At 47.2% G+C, this 16,153-nt stretch overlaps 1 protein-coding gene across 1 annotated transcript in view; it reads right to left on the bottom strand.

The window, feature by feature from the left end:
• The window catches only part of BLK (BLK proto-oncogene, Src family tyrosine kinase), a 47,464-nt gene extending 32,314 nt beyond the window's left edge, over positions 1–15,150 (bottom strand). The window contains exon 1 of the mRNA XM_026061119.1: positions 14,434–15,150. The gene's annotated coding sequence lies outside the window, so the exon portion shown is untranslated. The remainder of the gene's footprint in view (positions 1–14,433) is intronic.
• Between the last annotated feature and the right edge of the window lie 1,003 nt (positions 15,151–16,153).

Below are 16,153 nucleotides of genomic sequence, written 5' to 3'. Positions count from 1 at the left end.
CATATAAAACAAATTCTTTTTTAAGCAACTGGAAATCAGAATGGAACAAAAATGTCAAAACTGAAGCAATTTTTTTTTTCCATATGTTTGAGAAGTTTTAGCAATATAGAGTCCAGCTTGCCTGGCAATAAGTTTTGAGTAAAAAAGTTTCATGCAAAAGTCTCTTTGTGAGACTCAAGATATTTTATATTTTCCAGCGAGCTTTTGCTGCGGAAGCCAATAGACACAAGACAGTGAGTGCCGCGTAGCATCCATCTCTGACCTTGTGTGGGACAAACAGGCAGGTCACAGACACACAGAATATTTGCACAGGACCTCCAAAATTTGCTGTGTGCTTTTTAAGGGAAAAGAGGGATATAGCCTATTCCCAGTCCCAAGAACTGATGCATGGGGGTGCCCAGAAACGGGCTTGTGGCTAGCAAAAATTTTGGCAGCGCAGTTACATTTGTACCCTGGCAAGGCGAGGGATAGACACCAGGGCATCAAATGGAGGAAGGCAGAGACGAGCCTGGGCCATGAGACTCCTTTGCCTGCTCCACCTCGTCTGTGCTGAATGCATCTTTCCATCTCTCCTCGTGGCTAACCCAAGCCAAGTGGATGGTCAGAGCCCTTCTTGTTGTAAAAGGCAGTATTTTACCCAAGCTGTCTGTTTTACAGCCCTGACTCACTGAGCACAGCACATTATCGTTTTGTCCTCAGCGAGAAGGTCAGTGTGTAGCTGCAGAGAGACAGAAGGTTATTTCAGGAACCTTCAGAGGTGCAGTYGAGGTGACATTTCAGCTTGTGAGAGCTGGATGCAGGCACAGATGCTCCAGCACCAGCTGTTGTCGGTGCAGATGTGATGTACTTCTGCCCACTGATCTGCACCGGCACCAAAGGTCTCAACTCCAGGGGCCTGTCCCACCTCCGCTAACGCTCCAGCAGAAATCCCCCATGCCCAGCCTTCAGCAGGAAGAAACCAAAGGATACCAACAGATTTACACCAGCCGAACCAGCCGGCGTTATAGACATACCGCAAAGAGCAGATGTCATGTTTGGGGAAGGTAGTAAAAGGAATTGATACTTCATAGAGGTTCAGCCTCAATCCATGTGGGTGGGACGTTTCAAAGAGCCAAAAGGACTTAGGCTCTGAGTGGCAACAGGCCAACGGACCTGCCCTGCTGGGCTCYTCCGAAAATCTCACCGCAGGGCCCTGCTCAAGCAAAGCTTCTGCTGGCATTTTGGTGACAGCTTTGAGGTGGAGATGAAAGGACGTGACTATATGTCTTATTGCTGGCCTTTCTTCAAATGGGGCTAGAAAATGTTTCCCAGAGAAGCAAGCCATTGAGCTCTGCCAACAATCTCAGCGAGGCCAAGGTCCAGCAGAGCTCGACGCTGGTCTTCACTGACCGTGGGGTTTGGGGACCCGCCTTGCCCCTGTGCCCTGCTTGTCCTGAGTCTCCAGGGTAGTTTTGACAAGTGCAGTCGTGTCTTCTGCAACAGGGATGTGGATGACACAGACAAACGGCTATAGGATTGCATGGGCGGGCGCGGGGGAAAAACAAGACAGACTCTAGCAGAAAAGCAGAAGTCTCGTCTTATCATTTGCCTCACCCCCATGAAACTGTGCCACGGAAAAAAAGCTTAAGACCTGAGCAAGCCAATAGTGTTTCACTGAGAGGGCCGCTCCAAAAACCCCCCCAAGCCCAATGAAATCACAAAATGACCCCCCCTTTCCATCCGGACTGTAGTGTGGGTCTACCAAATGTATTCATGGTTGACCAAGATTAGATATTTCACTTCATTCTAAAATTTAAGAATGTCTTTTTTTTAAAAAAAGAAAGAAAACACATTTCAAAAGGAAATGGCATTAAAAAAGACCTTTAAAAAATGTATTTTTAAAATGCGGATATAGACAGTTATGGAGGGTTTTAAATGCTGAATTTCTCTTTGCATGTCCTCCCGTATGAGAATTACTGAAATCAACTCACTTTGGGCACAATAATTTAATTATTCCAGATTTGCACTTTTGCATTAGTGAAAACAAAAAGGTTCCACTGCAGATTTCCCCCCTGTTCTAGGCACTTCCCAGACACATTAAATGCTCCAGCAGTTTTCTTTTCCCTCAACAAGATATCTCTGTTACATTTCCTGACCTGGCACTCCTGGATTGCTTTGCAAGATGCAGAGCTGGAGAGTTACTGAAAAACTTGGTTAGATCAGCTGCTTAAATGGGAATGAAGGAGGCTTTGCTACCTAACCGTTATCTATGCTGCTGTTTTTTATTTTTGCTGGGTTTTGGTCAAGGCTTTTTTTTTATTTTATTTTATTTTTAAGTCTCTAAATGATTAGCGGCTTTGTTGCTAGGAGGTGGTTAGAAGAGAGTTTTGAACAATAACAAGGATGTGCTGTGCTATAAACAGCACCAGTCATACAGAAGGCCTGTCTGAGGCAGGAGGTGGAGAAAAGACCACTGTCCTGTAGCAGGATGTGGCTGCTGACGTCCAGATGGAGACCCCCTCCTGAAGGAGGGAGGACAGTGAGACCTCCAGCGATATGCACATGCTCTTGGGTCTGCAGCTAACATCAGTGTGGCTCTTATGGCCAAAACTTGCTCCGCGCTAGGGACAAACAGGCTGCATGGGGAGGAATTACAGAAATGCAGAAAGTGCCTGTAAAGAGCTGGAGAGCCAAGAGCAAGAAGCATCATAGTCTTTGCAGGGGAGCAGGCAGATGTCTGTGTCTTGCACATTGCATCCTGGCTAAAGGAGTTGAGAACTGGGGATATCTTATTGGCAACGCTCAGATCCCACCCAGTCCCTGGTCTTTGTCAGATGGAGACAGCAGGTTGGATTTGTGCTCACGTTAACGCATCTTTCAAAGACTCTGGCTCGTGTAAAAAGTCTTCCAGGGAGCGTGAAGAGCCCTTCAGAGCATCCCCCAGGAGCAGTCGGGCTCCCCAGGGAATGTCAGCCCAAGCTGGTGTTGCATTACTGCAGGTCCCAGTCCCAAGCATAGCCAGTGTGGCCAAACTGCCCTCTTCAGGAGCTGTCCTCTGCCACCCAGCGTCCAGGGGACCAGAGAACAACTCCAGAGCAGTGCTGTGCTCCTGTGATTTACCCCTCAGCAAGGGGTATCCACTGCAGAACAGAGACTGGGGTCTGCTGGGTTATTTGGGGATCTCTTATTTGCTATGATCAAAACCTGGCCGTCTTGTTGTTTCCATTGCAACTTAAGTCTGTTCCAAACCTTCGGTCTTTCTTATGCCCTACTTTCTCACTGCAGCAGATGATTCTGACCCAAGCAAACAAACCCAACAGCAAATCCAGTTAGTTCAGGCCTAGCCAAAAAGCTGAGACACCCTGTTGGAGATAGCTGTGGGGACGGCTGGGGGTAAGAGCACACAGATTTCCAGGCCCTTGAGTTTAAGCAGATGCAAAAAGTTTCCTGATGGGGGGGGGGAGAAAAAGAAAAAGATAATAAAATCTTCTTGCTCTCTCCAGGAGTAGAAAACCAGCTGCCTGCTGCCAGAGTGGTCGTTTGCTAATCAAAACATCTGTCTGGAGGAAAAATGGCTGCTTACATTGAGCATTGCGCCCTGCTGGAGCTTGGCAGATGCTTGGCTGAGCTGCAAGAGGCTGCGAGCCAGCAAATAAAGCCATGGCCCCGTGTCCCGGGGAGGTAAGAGCAGGCCTCCAGGTCAGGAGGGCAGATTTCCCTTCCTGCCTCCTTTAAACAAGCTTTCCTCATTAATTCACCCCAGATGTGGCATCATCCAGGTGGCACGCCTGCTTGAGACAGGTCTACGGGACCTGAACTCCTGCAGCACAGGGACGGGGAAAAACCGGGACGGGATGCACTGGAGATGGGAAGGAGGAGGATGTGGCTGGCAGAAGTGGGTGAATCTCTTTGGGAAGGGGTTGCTCTGTGCCGGGTATGTGTCTGCGGTTCTCCAGCTGTGAGAGGGCTTATCGCTAGGTTGCATTGCTCGATCGCAGTTTCAGCGGTGGCCAGAGCTGACATTTCAACCCAGATGTATCTGCTGTTTAAAGTGGGCACGAGCCAAACTTGCTCATGGATGAGTTTGGAGCACACTGGGGAGAACCACTCTGCACAGGCCACCCCTGACTGTGGTCTAAGCCCTATGGAAGTGCATTCAGGACATGCTTGCTTGGCCAAAATCTGTGATGCTCTGTCTCACAGTACTTTGTGGGCACACCACAGCGGCCTGTAGGGATGTGGGGAGGGCTTGGCCTCCTGCTAGCCACATTCCAAGAGAAGCAATGAAGTTGGTGGCAGGCTGGTGCTCAGGCATCTGTTGCCCTCAGAGACTCCCTTGGTCTTGGTGGGCTTGAATGGCAGGAATGAGGCTCCCTCCCATCGCCCCCAGATGAAGCAAAGGGCGGTAGGGAAAGACGTACATCTCCCCTCAGGACTGGATTTTAGTGGCTGCTAGGTAGTGCCCCATCATCTCTATGCCCCATGGGTAGGGGAAACAGGGCAGGGGGGCATGCAGAGYGGAGGGGAGAAAGGAAGAAGATAGACAAAAGTCTGTTGGGCTTCTCTCTACCCGCAGGGAAATGTGCAAGGCAGTGGGTTGTTCCCTGTTTGCGCTGTTTCCTAAGCAACTGCCACTGGAGCCATGACCAAGGATGGATGAACCTCTGGTCTGACCCATGACAGATTCTCTATGGGGCTGAGGGCAGAGGTGCTTGCAGAATTTCTCCGGAAGATACCCCCCAGTTCACACCTCATCCACCTCATCTGTGGGACTAAGCCCTGACTATTTTGAGTGTCACACCCTCAGATTTCAGGAGCAGTCTGATTTTGCAGATGCTTTTAATGGACTTTCTTTTTTTAACCATGTCTTTGTGTCATAATTGAATCTTCTCTTCCCCCCAAGGATTCTTTGCTCTATTTTGAATATCAAAATGATCCATTTAGGAGGGGGCGTAAGTTGCACTTCCCAGAGAACCTGGCCAATCAGAATAACAGTGAGAAGAGCAAGAAACACAAAGAGAACCCAGATACAAAACCCAGCAAAACCCACAGACAATTAACAGCCGTCATTAAAAACAGCTACAATGACTGTGAATGGGTGGTGTTTTCACTATGCAAATCACCACATTTTAGGAGACAGCTGAATAAACTGGCTTTACAATGATCTTTACTTTTTGTGATTATAAAAGACCTTTTTAAATGAAATGCATTTTGTTCCAACCGGCCCCGGCCCTCTATGAACTCACTCAACTATAGCATTGAGGATGTAGAGTGGTCTGACGAATGAAGACCTGGACAGGGACTTGTGGGTGACTCTGGGGAAGTTGCTTTCTCATTCTGCCTCAGTATGTTCAACAGGGAAAGAGAAACATGTCTGTCTTAGGAAATAAATATTTTATAAGACCCAGGATTTATTTCTACAGATTCCTGAGGCTTCCCACAGGGTGCATAAAGAATTGGCTTCTCTGGGGAGTTTTCAATGTATATGACACTGACATAGGGACAGTGGTACAGACCTGCTGGGTCACCATTTAGTCTTCTTAAGCTGTTGCAGGGACTGTGTCCTAAAAACCACCACATAAACCTCTGAGGGTGATCGAATGACGTAGTTTTTACATTATGTCGGGGGGCAGGAGGGGAGGGACTCCTGGTCTTAGAAATCTTGAGACTGAAGTGATCTCATGAGCTCATACTCCAGCTACTCTTACCGAGAAGGACAAACACAAGTGAATATCCGCTGAGTGTGATGCACAACCTTAAAGCCAACCCACATGTTGGTGATGTTGTTTGCAGAAGGAAAGGCTTCACGGGATGACTCGAAGCAGAGGTCATCAAAGCAGAGAACTTCTACTAGCCACATGGGTAAGACCCAAGAACTAGACACGGGGGAGATCTGACTGAGGACATGACGCTGTGTGAGATGGGACTGGAGAAGGCAGCTTCAAGGCTGCTCCAAGATACACGAAAGTTGTCCTGGCATTGCTAATGGGACCATAGAGTGCCATCCCCTTTGACATTTGCCCAGAAAAGCCACACCGGACACATGGCATGAAAATTAGCCTCTCTGCACATCACTAAGGCTCTGAAATGGCTCTGTGCTCCTGACAGAGGAAGGAAACCCTGTGGTGGGCTGCAAGTCTGTGGGCCAGTGGCCTGGGCCCGAAGCAGGAGTTGGCATGTGTCTAACTTGCTCTGGGGTCATGCCATGCCCCTCACCTTATAGCTGCCTATGTGCTGGCACAGGATTGAGTCAGCACAGGGGATCTCTGGAGGCAGCCAGAACTGACACCCTCCCCATTGCCCTGCTGGGCAGGTGTGCTGCAGAGGCAGGTGGCCGTTTGCATACAAAAGAGATACAGAAATGAGGAAGTCCTTGCAAACAGATTTATCAAACTTCTCCATCCCCAGCCTTTTGCTGGCTCAATTCTCCTCTAGACAAGGACAGGGGAGAGGAGAGAGACCCAGAGGCAGTCAGGGTCGGGGAGGACAGTTTCATGGGAAGCTGGAGGGCCTTGAGCTTTAGAGTGGGACCTCATTCTTTGGTGGAGAGCTCATCTGAGGTACCTGACCACTCTTTGCTAAGCGAGCCTCACTTCCTATTCCTACGAAAAGGGAAGTCGCTTTTTTAGAAAGCTGCTTGCCGTCCACCGCTGAGGTAGGAAGGAGGAGTTATTACGAAGTGCAGCAAAGGCTTAGAAATAAACTAGTAACTGCCAAGTCATCTTGGGAAACTAGGTGATAGCACAGTGGTTCCAGACAGAAACCCCTGCTTCTGATTTGAGACACTCCCTGTTCTTAAAATGGGGAAACCCAGCAGCAGCAGCCGTGCTGCTGCAAAGACTCTTTCAGGGACTGCCACAGTTAAAATGGCTGAGAATTGAGAAGCTTGAATAAAAGGAATAGATGTGGTGCAGTCCTAGCTATTGCATTGCAGGAAGGTTCTTCTGGTACCCTGGTTGGACGCGTACCTTTTGCTGTTGTGTCTCCCCTGTTGCCTCCAGGCTGGTTAGATGAGCTGGTGTCTCGTGGCTCTGAGGTGAGATCCTGAGTCAAGAAGCCCGCACAGCGAAGGCCCTTCTGCAACTTGCTTTCTCAGCAATTGCGAAACGCTAGCCCGGGGCTGTCCTTTGAAAGCAGGTGGAGGGAGAACACCGAGAAAGTATGCGAAAAAGAGAGCTAGAAAGAGAGAAAGTCTCTCATGTATGCAGCTCCCAGATCACTACAGATGGGCTCCACCTGCCCCCACTTCCCTTGTCTAAAACTGCAAGCTCTGACCTCACCCATTTGAGTAGGGTCTGTCCGGCAGTGTTTTCCAACTTTTTTTCAAATGTAGATCCCCAGATGCTCTTCAGTAGCTTTGCAGGCCTCCACAAGACCTAGCCAGTCCCTAGGACAGCTTTTCCCCACTACATTTTACAGTCTCTTATAAGCGGTGCACAAAGCTCAGAGGTCCAGCCCATGGGGTGAACATCACTCTCATAGAGGGAGAGGGGCTGCCCTAAGAAAGGTCTCTAGCACCTACCATTCTACGGACCGTGGAGAGAGCCCAGCCTCCATCCAAACGACCCAGAGCCCACCACGGTGATCTTCTCAGCCAGACATCCACGCTGGTGGGCTGACTGCAAAGTCTCATTTTGCGATGGGGTTGCCGTCTCCTGTCCTTCTCCACGCAAGGCACATCAGCAGTGATGTCAGGCAGTGACGGGGGAGTGAACAAGAGTTTCCACTTCTGGGTGGGAAAGATGACCCCCTCCCAGCCCTCTGACTTCACGCAGGGTTTCGCTGCAGGCTCGGCATAGCAGGAAAGGAGGCGGTGGGGAGAGGAACCCACGCCTGCCAGGGATCACTGCTCAGACCTCCAGACTGCAGCAGGGGCTTGACATTTCATCAAGTTTACACTGAGTAAGAGTGTCCCCATTAAGGCATCTGCTCCCGAAAGGAATCTGACCTCGGTTTGAACACACCAAGAGGGATGAACACACCTCTCCCCGCTGGCCCCAGGGGTTGCTTCCCTACACCCTGCCAGTTCAAGTGGCGCAGACATGCCACAGAAGGCTCATTCCCTCCAGACGTTGTTCTTATTGTCTGCCACAGTCAGGGATCTGGGTGAGAGAGACCTTTGCTTTTGTCCCGCACAGACGTTTTTCCTCTTCCCATTCACTCCCTGGTAAGAGTGAGTGCCTAAATTACCATCTGAACCTTCCTGTTTCCACTCCCCTGGCAGATAAAAAACCTGTTTAATGTCACATACTGCTGCTCCTGGAAAGTGCTTATGCATTATAACCAAACCACAAGTCTTGAGCAGTTAGATTTTCTGAGCTCTCCAAAGCAACATCTCTACTAGTCAAATAAAGAGTATCAGGGCCCATTCTCTGCTTCTGAGGCTAGCAGGCACAGTCTGGTCTGGTCACCTTTCAAAACAAGGTGGTTGCATCCAAACTCCTTGTAGTCCCATGCAAACTCTTGCCTGTGCCTGGGAAAGTCCAGCTTGAGAGCTCAGGCTGTGCTGCTCGTCTGCCAGGACACGAGGATCCCACTGAGTGTCTGCTTTCCGAGAGACAGGTTGTCCCTCTGTGCCAGCGCTCAGGTTGTCCCTCTACGCCAGCTGTCGGGTTGGCCCTAGATTTACTGCCCTAAACATGTATAGGACGATATTTAGATGCCGATTCCTTGTGTAGCCACAGTTACCAGGCCACCCAGGGGACCAGGCACTGCCCTGGGCTTTGCAGGGTGGTAATGGGCTCTCTGGAGAGTGTGACTGTATGTGCTTGTATAACTATTATTGTTTATTGATGAATCCTGTGGGCACTGCAGTGCTATCTATAGGGACTGGGATGAAAATGCAGCAGTGGCTTTGGCTGGTGGTAACGGGGGGGGAATCCTACCAATAGGACAACAGCAGAGATTTTGTCTGGCCCCCGTTACTAAAAGTCTTTTTGGAGGGAGATGGCAAGCTTCTTTTCTTTTTCTCACACACACAGAAAAAGAAAACTAATGAGGAGAAATGCAAATATTTTAAACAGGCCCCTTTTTGGTGGCTTCATAAAAGCATGAACTTCCACCGGCCAGAATCAGTACAACCACTTGCAGAAAATAACCGCTGGAGAAGCACTGAACACAGCCCTCTGCCCTGGGGCAGGATCAGCCCTGACAAAACCTTACCCGCAGGAGCCTTTTCTTGCTCCCCGGAGCCTGCCCTCACTGTGTGTGACGGCGCTGACTCTTCTCTCCTCCCCACACCAGTCCTCCACGCCAGGCTCTCTCCACCCTGCTTACACCATGCATGTTCTGGCTACTTGCAGCAGCGAGAACCTGGCTCGCTCTCCCTCATTTGATGGAGTGAAGGACAAAACACTGTTGGGTTTTTTTAGCCCCTGCTTGTTTGAAATTAGAAGATGAGCTTGACTTTCAGACTCAAAAATGGGATTCAGACTTCCTCAAGGTGCTCGATGAAGACAGAAATGTGAGAGAATGAGGCCAAATATTGCAGCCACTTCAATTGCAGAAGTCATTATTTGTGTCACGGAAGCGATGGGGCTGATTTGCTCTCAGACTATCTCATCTTTGATCTAGTCTAATTCTATCACATTGGCGCCACAAGAAGTCTTATTTCCTTGGAGTTTCTTGCTTTGCTGATGTTCAAACTCTCACTAACATCAGCAGGACAGGCATGATGGGTTTATGCCCGCACAGCACTGGGTTTACACAATCAGGATTTCTTCCCACCTGGCTAACATCTCTGTTGTAAACAGTCCCATGGTCATGATTCCCTTCCGTGCGCAATTGTTATTTATTGGCAACTCACCCAGAAACTTCTACTCAGAACGTTTTTTTCCACTTTCCCCCCAAATTTCCAGGAAAAAAAAAGAATTGTGTGGAAAATCAAACTCTTGAAAATGTTCTGTCACAAAAAAAACCACGTTGACATTTTTCACAGGAAAAAGAGTAATTTCCCATGCAAGCTTGCTACAGTAACGTCTCAAGTGGCTACATTCCTCTTCCTGTGCTTCTCAAACACTGAAGGCCAAATAGGTAAGAGACAACAGTGAAAAACTCTGAGGTAAAAGTCAAGCTGGAGCTTTTATCTAAGTTTCTCCGTTTGCTTGGTATGGCCTTAGTTCTCTCTCCTTCCATCCCATGTTGCTGATGATTTTGTGCTTATGCTTGTTCTTTCTATAGACCTCATATAACCTGTACTCAAAGCCCGTTTCTCAAACATCATCTCCCCATACAGCCATTCTGAGACGTCCTGCCCCGTTTTCTCAGTTCCAAGCAATTCAGCTCTCCCTTCACCCTCAGCAGTTATTCACATAAAGGCAGATGCCATCGTGGCTCAGATGTTGGGTAGGTCTGGGCTTAGAGAAGTCCCACCACTTCTTAGCTCCTCTGCCCATGGCATTTTGTCAGGGTTTTCCTTTTCCCACCCAGGAGCTTCATTGAGAAGAGGGGTGTTTTCTTATGAAGACATCTCGTGTGACCTGATGGTCCTTATCCATGTGCCGCCGTAGCATGGGGAAGCACAGTGGTCTGAACGACTTCGAGAAAAGGGGAGGCTGTGAGCTTCTGAATACAAGGATATACTGTAATGTAGTAGACAGGGACCCTCGTGAACCTGGGGTGTGGGGCCAGGTGCCTGATTTACCCTTTGGTCATAAGGACCCTTCAAAAGACGGCACAAAGAGTTTGTTCCTACAGCCTTCATCCACCAAGAAAAGTTGTGCATTCAACCATTGGTGAGGCAGTCCAGATATCCAGACAGCTGAATAATTTACTCTTCACCCCTCAGGTAGCAAAGAATTCCGTTGTAAACCTTGTGTTTTCCGTTTCTGCTCTGTCTCCTACATGTCTGGCATGCTGTATTGACAGGACCCTGAGAGGTTCTGCACACTGTTATTTGATCAGTAACAGATTTACTGTTTTTCAGAGGAGCAGAAATAATCTGTGAGATGCAGTCAAATTTGGAGAATATTTTCAGAAATGAATGAATAAAAAATTGTTAGGGAGAAAAGAGAGATTTTAAAAGCCTGTTTCACTTCAGAAACAACAGGATTGCAGAAATGTAGGACTGGCCCCTAGAAGGTCACTTCATCTGTCTGGTGGCCCTACACCATTTCTGAGAGACTATCTAGTTTGTGCTTAAAAGCGTTCGGTGATGGAAATTTCCACTGCTCCCCAGACAGTCTATCACAATACTCCAAATCCTGTAGCCTTAAAAAGATTGCCTAATGGTCAGCACTGATTTCCCTCGCTGAAAGACCTACAACTGCTTGTCCTGTCCGTACTGGCCATGAAGTTTATTCCCTTTCTCTTTACAGTGGCTTTTTAGCCACACTTCTCTCTCCTCTAAACGAAGCAGCATTGTTTCCTGCAAACCTTCCTCATTGATCACACTTTCCACACCTTTGCTCAATTGTGTGCCTCTCTTTTGGGAATTTTAAAATTGGTTTTGGAAGTTTTAATAGGCGAGCTTGCAATGTTTTCCAAGGTAAAACTAACTTACATTAGAAAAGGCGAAATTACTCCAAAAGAAACCCCAGAAATACTGTTCTTCAGGTCAACTGCAACATTTCAGCCTGAGCTGAACAAGTCTTTTCAGATCAGCAATTTTCTTGAAGAAAAAATTATAAATTATAAATCTATATTTTATTTCAACACAAGGAGTTGCTGTCTTTCGACTTGCGGGAAGAGGGCTGGCCAATGTAATGAATTCACCTGGATTTACTACTGATATGGAGGACGGACTGACCTGACAAAAGCACATGGCTTGTCCAGCATGAAATACTAAAGGTCTGGTTTACATTTTTCTTGTACGCAATGCGCTTCAACATTTATTTTTAAACAATAACCATGACCATGTAGATCCTGTTTCGTTACAGGGATGTACTTTCCTTTGAGCCTCATGGTGACTTCCAGTGGCGCAGTCAGCTCTTCCACACCCAGTAGCAGGACCCCAAGGCTATAAGCTGTTGCCAAGAGCTCTGGCAGTGGAAATTATTTCTTTTTATATCCCCTCCGCTATTTCTTATCTCTGCTGCTTGCAATGTGGTGCAGACCTAATGAGAAAGCTGACTTGCACCACATAAATTGAATCCGTGAATGGAAACTTTGAGGTTGCCAAGAGCTTGTGCAGGAGTTAGTTCCAGGGACCCCTTGCAAAATTCTTGCCCATGATTGAACTCTGTGGGCCTGCAGGAAACCGTATTGACTTCAGGGGAGCTCACCCACATGGAGTCAATGCTTGGTTGCCTCCTAAGTCTCATGAAGCGTGGAAGAGCAGCAAGGAAACTCCCTTTTTAGCATAGAGAGAATGGAAAGAATGAGAGGAAGGAAGGAAGACAAATAATGATGAATAGTATGCCCAAGTGCTTCTACTCTGCTGTGACTCCTAGGAAATTCACAGTGACGTATTTCCAGTGTTGGCTCTCCAAGATAACACTGGGGTATCGCTGGCGAAGAATCCCCCCTTTCCAAAAGACTTGTCCTCACTTTTAAACTCAATCTCAAGACCTCTTTGGACTTTTTGTTGTGCTCATAAGGGTGCCATGGAGAATTAAGGGCTGGAAAGTCAATGAAGAGAAAGGAGTCTCAAAGCAGGAATAAAAAATAACAGCTGGTATCCCTGTCTGAAATGCACACAGCCCAAACTGTGCAGAAGCTGGATGCTTTGTTTTTTTCTTTGCTCAGCCTGCGTTATCATGGACTTATTTAATAGGCGCTGAGGAGCACATCACCTCTGATGAAATAGAAATGCATGCAAGAACACCCCATTTCTGATTAGGCAGAACATGCAAAGTCATTAGAAAAGCATAAAAAGAAAAATCAATAGCACCTTCGCAAAAAATTTCACCTGACTCTTTCTTGGGTCTTTCCTCCTCCACCATAAAATTCAGCCCTCAGCTGAATTCAGGTGCTATTTTGGCAGAACAAAACGAGAATGAGCCAAATATTTTTTACAGATTTTTTGGCATCAATATCATTATAATGTTCTGGGATGTCCAGGAGAAAATATGAAGTATAGATAAGAAATCACAAGTTCTACAGTCCCCAAATCTTATAAAGATTACTGAAACCCTGACAAAATGACTGATCAGCACTAATAGAGCATATTAATGAGGATGCCTTTGATACCCTGCAGCTATCCATTTTTCTCCTTATTTTCTAGCTGCTTACTCTTCTCCAGCATGTACAAGTCTGTACTGCTTGTGAGTGCTCTGTATGCAGTAGGAACCAATGCTGCTGAGAGCATATGTTTCTTGTCCCGATTTTGTACTGTTACTCACATCCCCTTTTTTAGATCTATAATCAATTCAGTCTCATGGCAGCTCGACAAGATAGACAACAAACACCCCCATTTCACAAGTGAGATAACTAAAGCACCATGACGGGCACTGACTCGCCAAACATCCCTGGCCGCAAAGCACGGAGCAAACGCCTGAGACGGTCTGAGATGCAAACACCCCACAATGCTGCAATGACCCTTCCCTCCGAGAAATCACACAGCAAACAAGGCGGCTCCCAAATTATCCAGGCTCCCACTTAGAGCACTGCTTTGATGGGAAGGGAATTTGAGCCAGGGCTAAACTACAACCAAGACTGAAAGTTACGGAGGTTTATGTAGACTTTGCATGTCTGGGGATGGGAAGTCCCTGAGGGAGAAGCAAAAAGTCCTTTCTTCTTACAACTCCAGCGTGCTAGAAGCTTTGTCCACAATTAGCATTAACCTGCTGCTGGTCCTGTCAAGTGGACTGAAGGAGCCGGTGGTTGAGAACAAAATGATCATCTCAGAGCAGACGAACAGCTCCAAAACTATCCAGCCCATCTCTGGGGCAAAATGGAGCAAGGACCCTCAAAGCCAAATGTGCCGCAGCATGGGAGTTAAAACCTCGGCCTTTCTCTGCAGCGTATGCAGCTGTCCAGGGGTTCAGCTCAACAAGCATTGCCCGGATCTAGAGTATCCACCTCCCCTTAAATTCAGAATTGGGGCCCTGATTTCAGTTTTTCCCTTTTCTTTTCTTCCAAAGGAATTCATCTGGAAGAAAGTCATTCACTCCGGCTATTTAAAGGGCTTTCATCTACTTTCATTCTTCAAGGGAAAGAGGTTGATCTGTGCCCAAGAGAAGGAACCTGCCAGGTCAGCTTGTGACTTAGAACGTGGCGGTGTCTGAGTAAATCTGTCCCAGCTCAGAGAGTACCCTGATTTCAGCATTGAGATGCTGCACCAGAAAGAAAGAAGAAAATGCACCCTGCCTCAATCCATGTCAGCAATGTAACTAATTCCCTTGAACGTTCCACTCCAAACTTTTAAGGGTTTGATTAGCTTTGATGCATGGGCAATAAACAGAGTGGGCCAAATCTTTAAATGTTCTAAGAGGATGTACTCAGTGAAGCACCGGGCAATAAATACAACAGGCATCAGGAATGAAGCAAAGCTCGTGGAAAATCGTTTGCACTTACCTGGTGATTCCTTTGTTTGGATTAAATCATAGCCCGCTCGATCCTAGTTGTCCACCAGAGTTAAAAAATCCTTTGCAGGATGTGCTCCTAAGAACATAAGGCCTTCTTGATAAGTTTTAATCCTTAAAGCACATAAAAAGAGAAACCCTAATTCTTCTTCTCGCTGTCAGTTGACTGCTGTTAGTGGTTTCCTGTCGACAACAGCTGAATGACAACTCGAACTGGTTTGTTACACTTATAGCAATTAAGGGCTGGTAGTATAACCACACTGCTCATTTAGAGCTAATGTTAGAACAGCGGCTACCTTAGAAGAACCGTTACCCACAAAGGCTCAGCAGGCTATAAAAAGTACTGTCCATGTAAAAACGATGTCCTGAAGCTCTCTCATTCAGGCTTGTGCAGGCTGAAAGTCATTGCCTGGAGCCACAGCGTGTAAAACAGGTCTGAAAATGGGAGGAGAGATTTGGGTCCTTGATTTTTCTAGACTAGCCCTTTCACAGCTAGCAGCACTCTGGGCCAATAGCAGAGGTGGAGATATTTATTTCATGCATTTAACCTTTGGGAGAATTTATCTCCAGCCTGGTTCTAGTCTGAACAGTTTCCCCTTTTGCAATCATGTAGGTTTTGGTGCTGTAATCTTACTCACTTTCCATTTGAGGTTGTGTTTCTGCTAAAAAAATCTCATCTAGAGTGGTCGTGTTCTGCCTCAGAGCTGGCAGCATTTCAGCAGTGAGTAAAAGACACCTGATGTCATTTAGGGCATCGGGGAATGAGAGGTGCAGCTGATAGCGCATCCTGGTATCTCTTTATCTCTTGTATGTGAAGATCTGGCTTTCCGGTATTTTGTGCAATTAGCTACTTGTTATATTGCAAAAAGCTTTGCCTGGGCTGAGCATCCAGTGCCCATCCGGAGTTGTAGGCAGGGATCAGCTCAGATCTCATCAGGCCAGGGTGTTTTGGTGCCCACAAAGGTCTCTGGGACACAGCGTTGCTTCCAACCTGTGCAGGGCTGTGAAGCTCCATGGCTCTCACCTCCACACCCATCAGACCTGCCAGCCCACCTAAAAGCCAGGAAGCTGATAAGTGTCACCTATTGGACACTGTTCACTACTGGAATCACTGCTGGAGTTTGGATAGAGTTTCTGCTGAAACAAGACACGTGAAAAGGCAAGCCAGTCAAAGCTTCGTCAGAAAGGACGACAGGGAGGCTGCCAGGGGTAATTCAATGATGTGCTTTTTGTCAGCTCCATCTCAGAAGAGGGATGACAGATTTTAGTAAGAAGTGGTCGAATCTTGGGTCTCGGTCCTGCAGTTTCAGGTAACTTCCTTGGCTGAGATTACATCCTCTTGTCAATGATTATCTAGGAGATGGGGACAGTCTCCACAGTATGTTTCTCTCTGGAATAGTGGTCACCAGGAGAGGCTGGCAAATGATTGATTTTGTGGTTCATTGGCTGGGCTGAAAAAAAACAAAGCAGAAGAACCTAACAAACAACAACATGTTCCACTTCTTTTCATTTTAATGCCAAAAAAGGGGTCAGTTTGGTCCAGGAACCTCTCAACATGAAAATCAAACTGCTGGGCTTAAAAAATGTCAAAAACAATTGTCTTTCATTTTTGCTCTGAGCTGAAGCTATTGGCCAGGCTCAGTTTGTTAAGCCACCAGAGGTTGAAGTGAAACTGCGTTTTTTTGTCAACCAGCTACAAATCCAGGAAATTT

Source organism: Apteryx rowi, unplaced genomic scaffold (assembly GCF_003343035.1).
Source record: "Apteryx rowi isolate R43461 unplaced genomic scaffold, aptRow1 scaffold_176, whole genome shotgun sequence".
Taxonomy (NCBI): domain Eukaryota; kingdom Metazoa; phylum Chordata; class Aves; order Apterygiformes; family Apterygidae; genus Apteryx; species Apteryx rowi.
This window is presented reverse-complemented; position numbering and strand designations above follow the sequence as displayed.